Source organism: Manis pentadactyla, chromosome 15, assembly GCF_030020395.1.
Source record: "Manis pentadactyla isolate mManPen7 chromosome 15, mManPen7.hap1, whole genome shotgun sequence".
In the NCBI taxonomy this organism is placed as follows: Eukaryota; Metazoa; Chordata; class Mammalia; order Pholidota; family Manidae; genus Manis; species Manis pentadactyla.
In genome coordinates this window covers 58,468,654-58,481,689 of record NC_080033.1, presented here as the reverse complement: position 1 = coordinate 58,481,689, position 13,036 = coordinate 58,468,654, and the positions used below count along the sequence as shown (strand labels likewise).

Here is a 13,036-nt window from a genome sequence, read left to right as displayed (position 1 = left end):
AGATAAAATGCCCAGGGTGGCGGGAACAAGTTCTGAAGGTGGACCACCAGGACTTATTGATGGTTTGGCCCACAAACAATCCCCAGCTTATTGGTGTAAGCAAACGGCAGAATGGCAGTGGCCTTGACCAAGATGGGGGAGCCTAGAGGAGAAGGGGTTTGGAGGTTATGGCCACCAAGAATTCTCTCTAGGCCGTGCAAAGTCTGAGGAGTTAATGATAAGATATTTGAATGGAAGTGTCCAGTAGGGAGGAAGAAAAAGGGAGGGCTCAGTCCTCCATATACAGATCCGAGTGTCATCAGAGGGCAGACAAGGTCTAAAAGCACTGGATCAAACAAGACACTTAGGAAGTCGCATAGAAAACAGAAGGGGGCCCGGGCTGTGCCCTGGAAACTCCAAAGTTTACTGTTAAGTTAACAGGTGAGAAGCCAGCAAGGCGGCTAAGGAGAAGGGCCAGTGAGGGCCTAGATAAACTGCAAGCCTGATGTCACCACGGCAAGAGGAGGGAGGAGGAGGAGGAGAAGGAGGAGAGAGGGTGGCAAAGGAGAAAGATACAGAGGGTAGGACACAGATGATGGGTCTGGCCACATGGATTGCTAACCGGTGACATTGGTGGTGAAATTTCCCACTTCCCAATCCAGTGATCAGGAGGGGACACTGTGACTTTCCTCACCAGGTGGGAATGACTGAGGGCAAGCGGTCGTTAGCAGAGAGAACTCGGTCAGTGTGGCCCTGGGCAGGCGCCGTCTCTAGGAACCAGCCAGCTTGTGCGGGCACAGGCTGCCAGCCTGAGGTCCACAGTCACCAGCAACAGCCACCGCCACCCCGGCCACCCGCCTCCTTCCATCCCGTCTGTCCCGTTCCTGCCACTGAATGCGGACAGAACAAAACCCCATCTCCCCGTTGCTTCCTGACACTCCTTTTCCACCTCCAAGAACCCTTTAACGTTCCACACGAGTTGCTCCATCTCACCGCTGAGTTGCAGGCTACTTTCTAACCATCTGGTATCAAAAAGGCACCTTTCATACTCTCCTCAGTTGCTTCGACTGAAAACAAACTTGCTCCCAGGAAAGATCACAAGTGAGGGGAAAGAAATCAGTGACCATCTACCGGTGTTTGCTTGTCTCGTGCTGCAGTCTTTAGCTACCAAAAGGGTAAGGCAGCCCATATTCTGAAGTTCACAAACTGACACAGGACACAGAGATCACCTTGGTGCCGAATGGTGTGACATACACTTGGCACAGAGACCACCTGAAGCTGCAGGGGCGTGAGAGAGCTTTCTGGAAAACCAGGGATGTGTCATTAGAGCATAAAGGCTGGACAGGAAATGTACTAAGTCCTTAAAGTCTGATTTTAAAAAAAAAGACATTTTGCAACAGGCCCAAGGCCAATCTCAGCAAAGCGGGACGTGTACCTTCAAATTACAAAGAAATGAGCACTTACGACATCTGCTGGATTAATTAGCTGTGTAATTAGTCCCCCTCGGTGGAGCTGGGCTTTGTCACTGAGACTTCCCAGGTGAGATGTTATTCCAAACGGCACGTTCCGAAGGAATAAAGAACAGGCCAGGGAAAGAAGAAAAGCATGTGATGGTGTTTGGGTGGGGCAGTGCCAATGCAGGAGGGGCATCCAGGGGCCCTGGGGGTCCTCCGGGACCTGGGCCGTCAGAGAGGGAAAATCATCACCAGAACAGTACCTCAAGAACGCAACACCTCGGGACAAACCCGCAGACGCCCGCGCCCGAACTCTGGATCACCTCAAAGCACCAAAGGCCTGGGGACACGAATGGTCACAGACAAGAAATGGAGATGGAAAGGGTGGGAAATGGATCCGACACTGGACACGAGGAGCCCGGACGAAGCCCAGGAGTCTCGTCCCGGTCAAAACTGGCCTTCCTACCCTGGCATCTGCGGCATCGATAATGGGAACCCAGCCTGGGCCAAAAAATAATAATAATAAAAATGGTCGGATCCTAGTCTGAGAACCAGAAAGTGAACAAACACACGGGCAGAGGCCTCCAGCCGCATCTCTCCCTGCAGCGCGTCCCCTACCACAGCTGGCCGCAGAGTCATGTCACCGACTAATGTCTGGGACACTGAGGAAACCACAGTCCTGGTCCATGCCTCTTGGCATGGCTGACTGGAAAAGCCTAGGAACGCTCCCCAAACTCCCTCTACCTTTAATTATTTCAGAAATGAGAGAGGGCATGGGAGAAGGGAAAGAAACACAGACACATGCGGGCACCATGGAAGTGGGAAGATGGGGCTGGGGACCACCTTGGAATTGGGGGCTGCAGAGCTGGAGGCGAGCCCACGGGGCGGCACTTTATCTCCCGACACACACACACAGAGCGCCCCAAATGGAGGAGGAAAAATGTGTGGTGGTGCTCAGAGAACCTTCCTGGCCCATGAGAGTCAACGGTCCATACTGAGTCTGCAACAGGAAGCACTCAACTCAGATGAGCCCTATTTTAAATCAGCAAGACAAGATCTGAAGCTAGACGTGGTCACTCCGTCAGGACAGCCTCCGCCGTAAATAAAATCAGAGCCTTCCTGGATCTGGAGGAGCACCAGCATCTCAACTGCAGAACCCCACAGCGACACGTGCTCCTAACACCCTCGGGAGGGCCACAGGGAACCGGGGAGCGAACACCAAACCCCGACAGTAAGTTCCCACACCGTCCAAAAGGCCCTAAGGTGCATCTGTGTCAAAGCCAAAACAAACTGAATAAAATCGGCACGTGCGCCAGGACCACACAAGCAAGCAGCAGTCTGGTAGGCCGGCGCCCCTCTGACAGGGGCGCGCGGTCCCGTTGGGAAGCTCTTGAGCTCCTTTGGGATTCTGCCCTCCACAGCCATCAAAGGAGTAGAGGTATCAAGCAGGCTGTGGTGGGCTGTGTGGTCTTTCCAGCTTTTTCGCTGGAAGAAGATATAAAGGAAGTCAGGGTACACCAGAAAAAAAGTTCCAGCCCCACCCAGGTATGACCTGTTTGCCCCGCATTTTGGGGAGAATAATCCCCTAAAAATTGGAACCTTCCCTGGTATCTGCTCATCGCCCCCTGCTTGGTCAAGGGCACTCTTTAGATGGGACAGAGGCTCTGAAGAAAGAGTAACGTGGAAGGTGAACAGAAACATGCAGAGACTGGAGTGAGGGGTGGGGGGTTCCCATCACAGAACATGGATACCGGGGGTACAACGTGCTCCCGGCACGTGTTGCTAAGAGCTCCCTACACAGAACAGGGTCTTAAAAAACATGTTAGAGATACGTTTGCCTAAGTCCACATAAAATCCCACTGCAGGGCTCAGCACAAAATCAGCACTCAATAAATACTGTTGACCTGGAGGGAGACAATTCCTTCCCATGTGTCTGTGTCCCAGAGACGACAAGTGGGAATGGCCTCCTACGTGCCAGGGTCTGAAGGTTGACAGGTACAGAGGTGCCTCCCACCACAGAACCATCCCCTGTGCCCGGTCTCCTGCCTAATTCTCAGGGACAGGGGAACAAGGACCTCCTGGTATGACAGGCACCCAGGAAGTCCACAGGGCAGCTCAGAAGTGGCGACAAAGGCCCGAGCATCCTGAAGGAGGAGGCTGCACCAGAGAGAGCAGCGGCGAGCATGACTCAGCAGGGACAGCAAGGGCATGAGAAAGCCCTTCTGCAATTCCAGCGTACAGGCCGCCCAGCAAACAAAACGGTGGTTACAAATGTTGACATCAGAGACCAGATATGCTTTGGAGGCCCTCGTCCTGGGCCTGGGTACCTGCCCTGCTAATTAACAGGCTGTAAATCAAACACGACCGGTAGATAAACATTTCTAACCTTCTCAACTAGTTTGCTTTTTACAGGATGAGAACGTAGGCCCTAGAGAAAGTTCTCTAATCATTCTTGATGATTAGCCCCAATTCAAATCTACTTTGGGCATTTCCTATTAGTGCCCTATATACGGTAGGCACTTGGGGTTTTCTATGTACAGCAGCCAGTGCACAAGTGTCGCGAATCTCTGCCACCTACATATCAACACCAGCTGCGGTCAGAAGCCCACCAAGGCCATTGTGAGCACAGACTGCTGAAGCATGTGGCAAAGCCGCGGCAGACCCCAGGGGGGGCATCAGATGCCCATCTCACCGTGTGGCGTCAAGGCACTTCAGGAAAAGGAAACAAAGGAAAGGCATCATGGGAAAACAGATTTTAACAAATAGCTCTGGAGAAAATTTCAGATTTCATAAGAGGAAAAGCACTTTATTTAATGGAGAAAAATGTGAAAATCTGATATGACAGTTTTCTGTAACAAAAAATTGGAAATCATCATTAGAGGCATTTGTCATTTTCCTCTTTTGTTGAGAACCACTGAAAAAAACAAAAAGAGAGGCCTTACCAACAAGAAAGCCACTTCCGGCTCCTTCTGCTCCTCCTGAGCCTGCTGGCAGGACACCATGGAAGAATTTCTGCAGGACCCAGCAGCAGGGTTGCCAGATAAAAGACAGGATGCCCAGTTAAATGGGAATTTCAGATGAGTACATGTAATTGTATTTTATGGGACATACTTACAGTGCAAAATTATTTGTTGTTTGAAATTTACATTTAACTAGGTATTCAAATATCTGTGTTTTTATCTGCTAAGTGTGGTGACTCAGCCTAGAGGTCTCTGGTCTCTGCTGTGATGTTTTCACAACACCAAGACTCAGCACTAGTGTCACTGGTCTCAATGACCTCTGACATTTCTGTCAGCAATAGATCTTCTGTCACAAAACTTTTGAAACTTTTCCCTAGGTCCTGGTCTCTTAAAAAAAGGTTGCTGGAAACCTAATATTATTAAATATTAAATATGACATGACTCAGGGCTACCCAAATGGTTTTCAGGGTAACAGCCTCTCCCACCCTATACTTAAATAGTATTTATAGTGTCAAGTTATGTTGAAAACAGAATAAAGACTATGGTTCAGTTGTATTATGTAATTACTTTAAAACCCCTGCCTGTTCCTGACAATGCTTAATTGTTCCCTTATAATTTCCCTTTCAAAACAAAACACCAGAAACACCTGTTGGGACTAAACATATTCAAATTTGCCCTTTTAGACCAAGTCCTTTTAATCCAAGTCTTCAGCAAATTGGAAGGACTGAAAATTGGGTTCCTGCCTCTGCCCCGTTGTACGGCACCGCTTTCCTGCCAGACCTGGGTTTACCTAGAACAACAGTAACACGTGGATTATTCTGGAAGGCAGAGGACATAGAATACTTGAAACAAAATTCTCCTAAAGGTTACAGGCCACTCTGAAGATGACAGATGGCATTTGGGCAAAGAATTTCCCAAGTATAACTTAATTCTTCTACATGGGGGAAGACTGGAAGAGACTAGACTGGTAGTTGGAGACTTTTCTCTCACAAGAAGATCTTGAGTTTTTTTTTAGCTTAAGGATTCGGTGGGGTGTGTGCAGGGGAGCAGGGAGTGTCTTTAAGTACTTTGACAAAGTGGTAGTTATTAGATTTTCTGAAATTAGGCCTTCTTGCTTCTCAGCCTGAGTCGGGCAGACACACCCTTCTATGGAATCCAAAGGGAGACTTATCACCAGTAGTTGAAAACAGTTCCTACTGGAAATATGCAGACATAGTCCTGCTATCTCCATGCGACCCAAATAAGAACTGCAGAAAAGGGAACTTGTAGGACTTTCAGTATTTGTTCTCTGTCCCTTTTTTTTTTTTAAAGATAAATGGTGAGTCCCACAGTCTCCATAAGGGAACAGAAAGAAACTTGGCCCCTTTCCCAAGCCGCTGTCTCTCCTGGTGACTCTCTTATCCCAGTGAATTTGATGAAGGTAATTAATCCAGGAAATGTCACCCTGGGGAATATGCTGGAGTGAAACAGGAAAAGATGGGGGAAGACATTTCACCCACAGAACTTTCACATGCTCGAAAAGATACCTGTCTCTCTCTGCTCCTTAGTTCTTTCAAGAAACAATGGTCTCTCAATGTGTTCAGACCAATCTAAATCTGCAGAGTATTTGAGAGGTGTTCATAAGATTTAGAGAACATGGGACAATAATCATGGCTTTTTACATCAGCTAGGAAGGGATGGTTATTTAAGAAATTATTGGGTGATCACAATCCAATTTGAAAGAAAACACAGTCCTAACTCACACAATACAGCAAAATAGTCTTACAGTGCACCATACACACAACATATTCCTCACAGATTAAAGACTTAGAGTGGGAAAATATTGAAGAAAATATCGATCGTAGAACCTGCCTACCTGGGCTTAAACACTGACACCAGCTTCTGACTTGTCACCAGTCTGCCTCGGTTTCCCCATTCAAAAATCGGCAAATTAACAATGATTAAATCAACATGTATATAGCTGGCATAACAGTATCTGGCTTGTAATAATGCTGTATAGGTGTTAGCTCGTATTTTTATTCTTTTATGGCACTGCAAAGACAAAGCCTCCCTGGGTAAAGAGAAAAGTTTGAAACGTAAAGAAAAAGAAGTACGGATTGGACAGCATACGAATGAAAGGTTTCTCTACGTTAAAATGCACCATAAGCTAACTTAAAGACGAACAAGAGACTGGGAGAAACGGTAGCCACATCCACAGTGCTTGTCAGTCGGTCAGAAAAAGGAACAAACCAAGAAAAATAAAGGGCAAAGGCTATGACCAGGAAAGCCATGGGAGAAATATAACCAGCCAATAAATACATGAAATAAATGTTCACCCCGTCTGATCATTAGGGACCCACACTAGAACAATTTTGCCAACTGGAGAAAAAGCATCGTGTTGGCTACTGTGTGGGGGCTTGAGCAGCGCCTACTAGGGTGGGGATAAGATGGTCACCTTCTCTCTGAAAAGCCAGGAGGAAGTACTGTCATCTGCTGGCAGCACATCCTGGAGCGTGGAGAGCCCACACGGGGTTAACAGCACAAGCGTCGAGAGACATATGCACACGTCTCTCCCTGACCTCACTGTCCACACTCCTAGAACACAGAAGATAACCACAACATACATCAGGAAGAGCCTGGCCTCTGTCTCTTTGTTGTAAATGAGACCAACTGTTGATTCATTCCTTTTTTCTGAAATACTATACATTTCAAGAAACTCCTAAACTGAAAAGACTTGGTAATTCAGTAGCAAAGGAATGAGGATTTCTGCTGGGTAAGTTTTCACGGCAGGTAATAAAAGGAATGCTATGCAGCCCTAGGAGAGGACTAGATCTTCATGCACTCACCTGAAATGATTTCTGTGATGGAAAGTTACATGAAAGCATAGCTTATGTCAATAAAGATTTCTTATATGTGTGTCCACACATGTACACACCTTCCTAATCAGGATAAGCATAGGAAAAAACCCAAAATGATATAAGCTAAATAAACGTAACAGTGATTTGCTTCTGGAAAGTACACTGGAGAGGAGAAAAAGGACTTTCATTTTTCAAAATATTGAAAAATACTTAAAGATATTATAAGACATTATACAGGTATAATACTGTATACATGCAACATAATCTAATTTTGTAAAATGTTTATGTTATATGCAAAAAAAGGAAATTAAAAACACATCATATGGTAAGGTTAACTGATACTTATTTTCTTTATACTTCTCAGGATTTTTCAAATTTTCTACAGTGAACATAATCACACATACTAATTATTTTTACCATAAAAAAATAAGAAATCCACATTATTCACTTATACTTGAGGAAAATATGGAATGCTAGTCTTGTAAGAAATAAGAATACAACAATATTCTGAAAAGGTCTTATTGATTCTTTACCATCCACAGAAAGGCTTCAGAAAACACAATACTAAAAGCATTTGGAAAAAAAGACAAAGTGCTATGGTGAATGGTTGTAAAACCGGTTTTTCAACAAGTGGCATATAGTACTGGACTTTTTAGAAACAGACACATCTGAAGTTTTCAGTTCTATTATATGGTATGTCAGAGCCAAAAGATAACAATGATCCTACCGTCCTGACATGAAGGTGTGTAAAATCCCATAACCAGGGAGATCCAGGCAGAGCTTGTTTTTAAAGCCAATCGGCTGAATGAATGTATGTGCTGGATGAAGTAATACCCAATGGGGGGAGTCAGATGAAGGTGGGGGGCGGTTCTAGCAGGAGGGGTGGGCATGGAAGTTCTGCACTGAGGTGCCAACCTTTCACAAGGCATATGCCAGCAGTACATAGGCCATAACTGTGATTGCAGCAGGGAAGGCTTATCTCTGCTGTGGCACAAGCACGCCCTCCAAAAGAGATTTGATCTTTTGATCTTCCTAGAGTCCCTCTGAAGTTAACTGCTGGCTAGAAGCACTGCCAGAGTCAACCTTGGTTCGGTGGGGCTGCAGGCTCCCAGCCTAGCTTCTGGAGACCACATTCCTGAACCCCACCATGAAGTGGGGGAAATGAACTTCAGATCCCCAGCTGCTATGGGAGACAGAGGGCATGAAGGCTGAATGTGCTAAGATTTACCGAAACATCTGGCCTTTCACACCTTCTAAATCAACCACAGGAAAACATTTCCCTCTGTTCACTTTTGGTTGAAGGCACCAATGTATGGGAAGAAGGCAGAAGTATGGACTTAAAATAAAAAGCTGACCTAATGAGAAAACGAGGATGGAAGAAACTGGTTCCAGAATGACGATGTAACCCACATGACACTCGCACCAGTGCTTCAAACACGCAGCCACGCCAGGGAGACAGGACGAGGAGGGAGGGGAGTCTCAGCAGAGGACGGATGCTTTTGGCCTTCCAAGCAAGATGAAGACCCCCAGTCACCACCTATGGGCACAAAGCCTGCAGCTGGCTTCCTGAAATGCCCCTCCCCAAATATACCCTTAAGGGAGCACGAAGAACGCTGACTGCAAACCCAATCTGTGTCTGACTTGTTCTACATCTTCCGGTCTGTCCATTCACCCTATGATGCATTTACGGCCATGCTTGGAGACTGAGCCCCAACAAGTTTCTTACGTGTCAGGGAGAGAACGGAGAAGGTGGATTTTAAAGTATTGCTGGGTCTGATGGAGGGCTTCTTCCTTCCTTCCACCATGCATAACCCTAGCAGGATGGCAAGAGGGAAGGGCCACTACGTGGAGAATTTGAGTGTGTGTTTCCAGTCAAGGGTGCCATACTCTACATCCTTCTTTATGCCAGGGACAGCTGAGTTGGCGTCTCGCCCTCTGCCTAACTGGCCCAAGACAGCTCACATGGGGTCCAGACCCAACTCCAAGGTAGACAACCTTCTTTGTGCATCATTTAAAATTAATATGAAACCTTCGGGCTGGGCGCAATCAAAGCAGCCTCAGCAGGGAACTGTTTGGGTAGTGGATTCTGGTGGGGTCTGACTCTGTCTGCACAGGTCGGTGGACTTCCACTCCAATGACTCTCAGGTGAAGAGAAACATCAAAGTGAAAACCAGAACCTAATGGCTGGCAGGTGTGCACCAGTCTCCACTTACCCTTTCTGCACCCTCCCCCCACAAGCAGGAAAAACTATAAATGTCACCAAGCTCACCAGGGACACTGCACAGTGGGGAAGCTCAGGTGAGCCCAGAAGAGCTCGCGTGAACCGCGGATGCAGGATCTCTGCTGGCAGGGAGGAGAGAGCAGAGGCAGGTGGCTGTCAGTGCCTGACACTCCCCTACGTAAGACAAGCAAGGGCACCCCACATCTCTGGGGATGGAAGAAGTCAGTGAGGAGGGCCTGGGTGTGCGGGTCCTCTACGAGGAGCGATTTACTCGGGAAAGCGGAAGAGTGTGGAATTCATGTTCTGGAGCTCAAGCCCTAATGGGAGGCAAGCACCTTTTCCACAACATGCTTCCACTCCGGCTCCGATGCCTCCTGCTGGACAGAAACCAAGAGCCCAGCCTCTAAGCGGGACTGGGGTCACTGGCCTTCCCGCTGTGTCCACGCATCACAGTGCCCCGCAATGGCAGGAGTGATGATACGGGCATACGACCACTAGGGGCTGGACCGCAGTCCACTATTTAAGACACACACGAAAAAGCTCCTCAGGGAACTCAATCACGAGGGCTTCACAAGAGTGACACGGGAAGGAAAGGAAAAGCTGCCACTGGAAGCCTGGGGCTCTCCAGCGCCTGCCACACCCTCCACTTCCACCAGGCAGGGCGCATCCACCTCGATTTAAACACTCCTTTTAAACAGTAATCAAAACTAGACAGTTCCAGGCAATGGTGATAACATCAGCTTTTTTGCTTTCTGTGTTTTTTGGTCTGGGGTTAGTTTTTGTCTGTTATGGGGGAGGAAGATTTAGACCAATTCTCTCCTGTGTCCAGATTAGAAATTATCTCACATTTCCAGACAGCTCAGTCCTAACACAGCAACGCACGTCCCAGCCTTTGTGACACCAAGAGAAGTGACTCTGGACCAAAGTGCGTCAAATGACAAACCGGAAAGCTACGCCTCTGTTTGCATCTCCTGAGGATGCTACTCTGTCTCCTCCAACGTGAAAAAGGAAGAGGAGGAGAATAAAAGCCTCAGCTGGAAGAGAGGGGTGGGAGGGCCAGCAGGAAGTCCTACACGTCATGGCCACTTGAGCAGGTGCAGCAGAAAGCAGTTTGGGAGTCTCCCTGCCCAATAAGGAATGATTTTCCAGGGAAGCCCGGGTGGGGGAGCGGAGAGGCCTGGGAGGGGGCCGGGGTGGGATGTGGGGAAGGGCTGGGGAAGGGGGGCTGTGTGTGGGAAGCCTGGTGCCCTCCCCGGGTCAGCAGCATCTGGAGCTGTTTCTCTAGCAGACAGTAAAGAACTCGATTACATCCAGTTAACTGTGCTCTAAACTGATTATGCATGTGCTGGGCTAATGGATTACATTAGCAAGAGGAAAAATAACATGCAATCAATCTCCATTTACTACAGGCCACACCAGGGCCTAGAGAAAAACTGACTCTCAGACCACCTCCAATCCCCACCCCAAATCCGTGGGCTCACAAAACCCTGTGAGGAGGATCCCCTCGGTGGTCAAGTCCGTCTTAGTCACACGACGGGTGGAAAGTCTGGGTGCCGGCAGTGGAATGACGAGGCTGCTGCTGGGTCATCCAGGGTGGGTGGGAGAGCTCCCCATGCCCCGGCAGAGCCCCAGCAGGCCGGGGGACAGTCATCAGCCAAGGACTGATGAGACCAGACTAATGACCTTCAGCTCCTGACCCGGGGAATTCTGCCCTGACTGTGGAAAGCTGGTCGCCCCCGGGGCTGGGCCGGCCCATCGCACTGTTTGGAACCCTCTCCTTTAGGCAGGTTTCGTGTTCCATCCTACATCCTAACACTTAGGTCCCTTCCACCTGCACTGGCCTTTTTTGAGCAGGAATTTCCTCCATCTTAAAAAAAAACAAAAGATGAGAAAATGTAGGCCAGGGAGAATGAACGTCTAAAGCTAGTCCAAAACACAAAGGGAGCCACGCACACTTCCCTTCCATCCACCCTGGAGACAGCCTCAATCTGCCGCCCCAGGTGTGGCCTGTGGACGTAGCTTGGGGGACCAAATGGGGAACTTCTCAGCAAACCCTCCAGGTTCCAGGCAGCTTGGAAGCAAAGCCAAGGGCCTGGTACTCTTACTGGAAGATCAGCGTGGAGAGTTTATCACCACCACACACCATTTATCATCTAAAGGGCAATTTTTCCGGTGCATGGATGAGGCCAGCTTCATGCCACCTCTAAATGACCTTCATCAAAGCTGCACACAACCCCTGTGGCCACACCGAGTCCTCTGTATTAATTTTGCCCAGTCAGGTCCCTTAGAGACTCATTTTCCACTGGTTTTCCATCGGGTTTTCTTGACCACATCGGCACCACCATGTGGCCAGTTAAGACCTCCAATTTAAAGTAACCACAGGGGACCTTTTCTTTCCATGTGGCACAAAACCAAGCTACCCAGTGAAACTCGTGCCCACCTAGGACAGCGGGTGGGCTGCTTGCTGTCCAGACCTTCCCCACAGCACCACCCCAGCCCACCTATGCTGGAGTCAGCAGTCGATTCCAGAACACTCCATTCCCACCATCTCATTCCTGCTTCCTTCTTTCCCTAAAATGGTGTCTCATCCATGTTACACAGGCCTCTCACCACGCTGAGAATGATCAAGTGTAAGCTGGATGCCGGTGAGCCGTCTCTGCGGAGACTGATACGGGGAGAGGATAAGAAGCCTTCCTTATTGGGAGTCTCCACTTAAAATCACCACAAGTAGAGAGGAGAATGAACCAGGCTCAGGGTCAACAGAAACTCAGCACCCACTGGCCCAAAGGCCTGGGAAATGGTGTGAGAGCAAAGAGGAGAGATTGGTCATAAAAGGAACGAAAATGGAATGAGAAAGTAAGGGTGTGGAAGGAGGCTGGGCGGATTTATGGCGATTTGTACCTGATTGTTCATACTAAAGCCATTATGGGATGATTAGAGAAAAAGGTGAGGCTTTAAGTCCAGTGAAAATCAATAGAAACGTCTGGAGCAATTCTGCCGTGCAAGTGAAAGGACTATTTACAGTATCTGAGCACCTCCTCCTCGTTACTGTCTATGGATTGAGAGAAAGATGCGGGGTGGGGGCCTGGAGAGGAAGGAAGGGGAGAGGGGACAGAGGCAGAGGAGGGAGTGGGAGAAGCTCGGAGAAAAGGAGGAAAATACAAGCATGAGGAGGAGAAGGGGGCACAGAGCACGGAAAGCAAAGAGGGAAAGAACAAAGGAGCCCCTTAGCTGACCCCATTCCCCTCCTGGCATGTACTGCCTTCTGGCCAGTTTATTCATTGTCTTTATCACCCATCTCCCCCCAAAAGAGTGGAAGCTCTATGAGGGCAGGGGTTTTGTCTATTTTGTGCATGGATGTATGCATGCGCTGGGCATACAGAAGATGCTCGGTGCAGGGCTGTTGAATGAATGAATGAACAAATCAATGTGGAAATGAATGAAGCATCCAGCAGCATCCAGGACAGAAGAGACTTTTTTTAAAAAAGGGATTAATGAGATGGAAAAAGAAAAAAAGAAAGCATGCAGAAGCAAGGGCAACACAGGAGACAAAGGTAAACACCAGTGGGACCAGCAACTGTGAGC

The 13,036-nt window shown here is 48.3% G+C and overlaps 1 protein-coding gene across 6 annotated transcripts in view; it reads right to left on the bottom strand.

Moving 5' to 3' along the window:
• ZFHX3 (zinc finger homeobox 3) overlaps positions 1-13,036 on the bottom strand; it is a 235,847-nt gene that overhangs the window by 130,147 nt on the left and 92,664 nt on the right. The gene's annotated exons all lie outside the window — the stretch shown is intronic.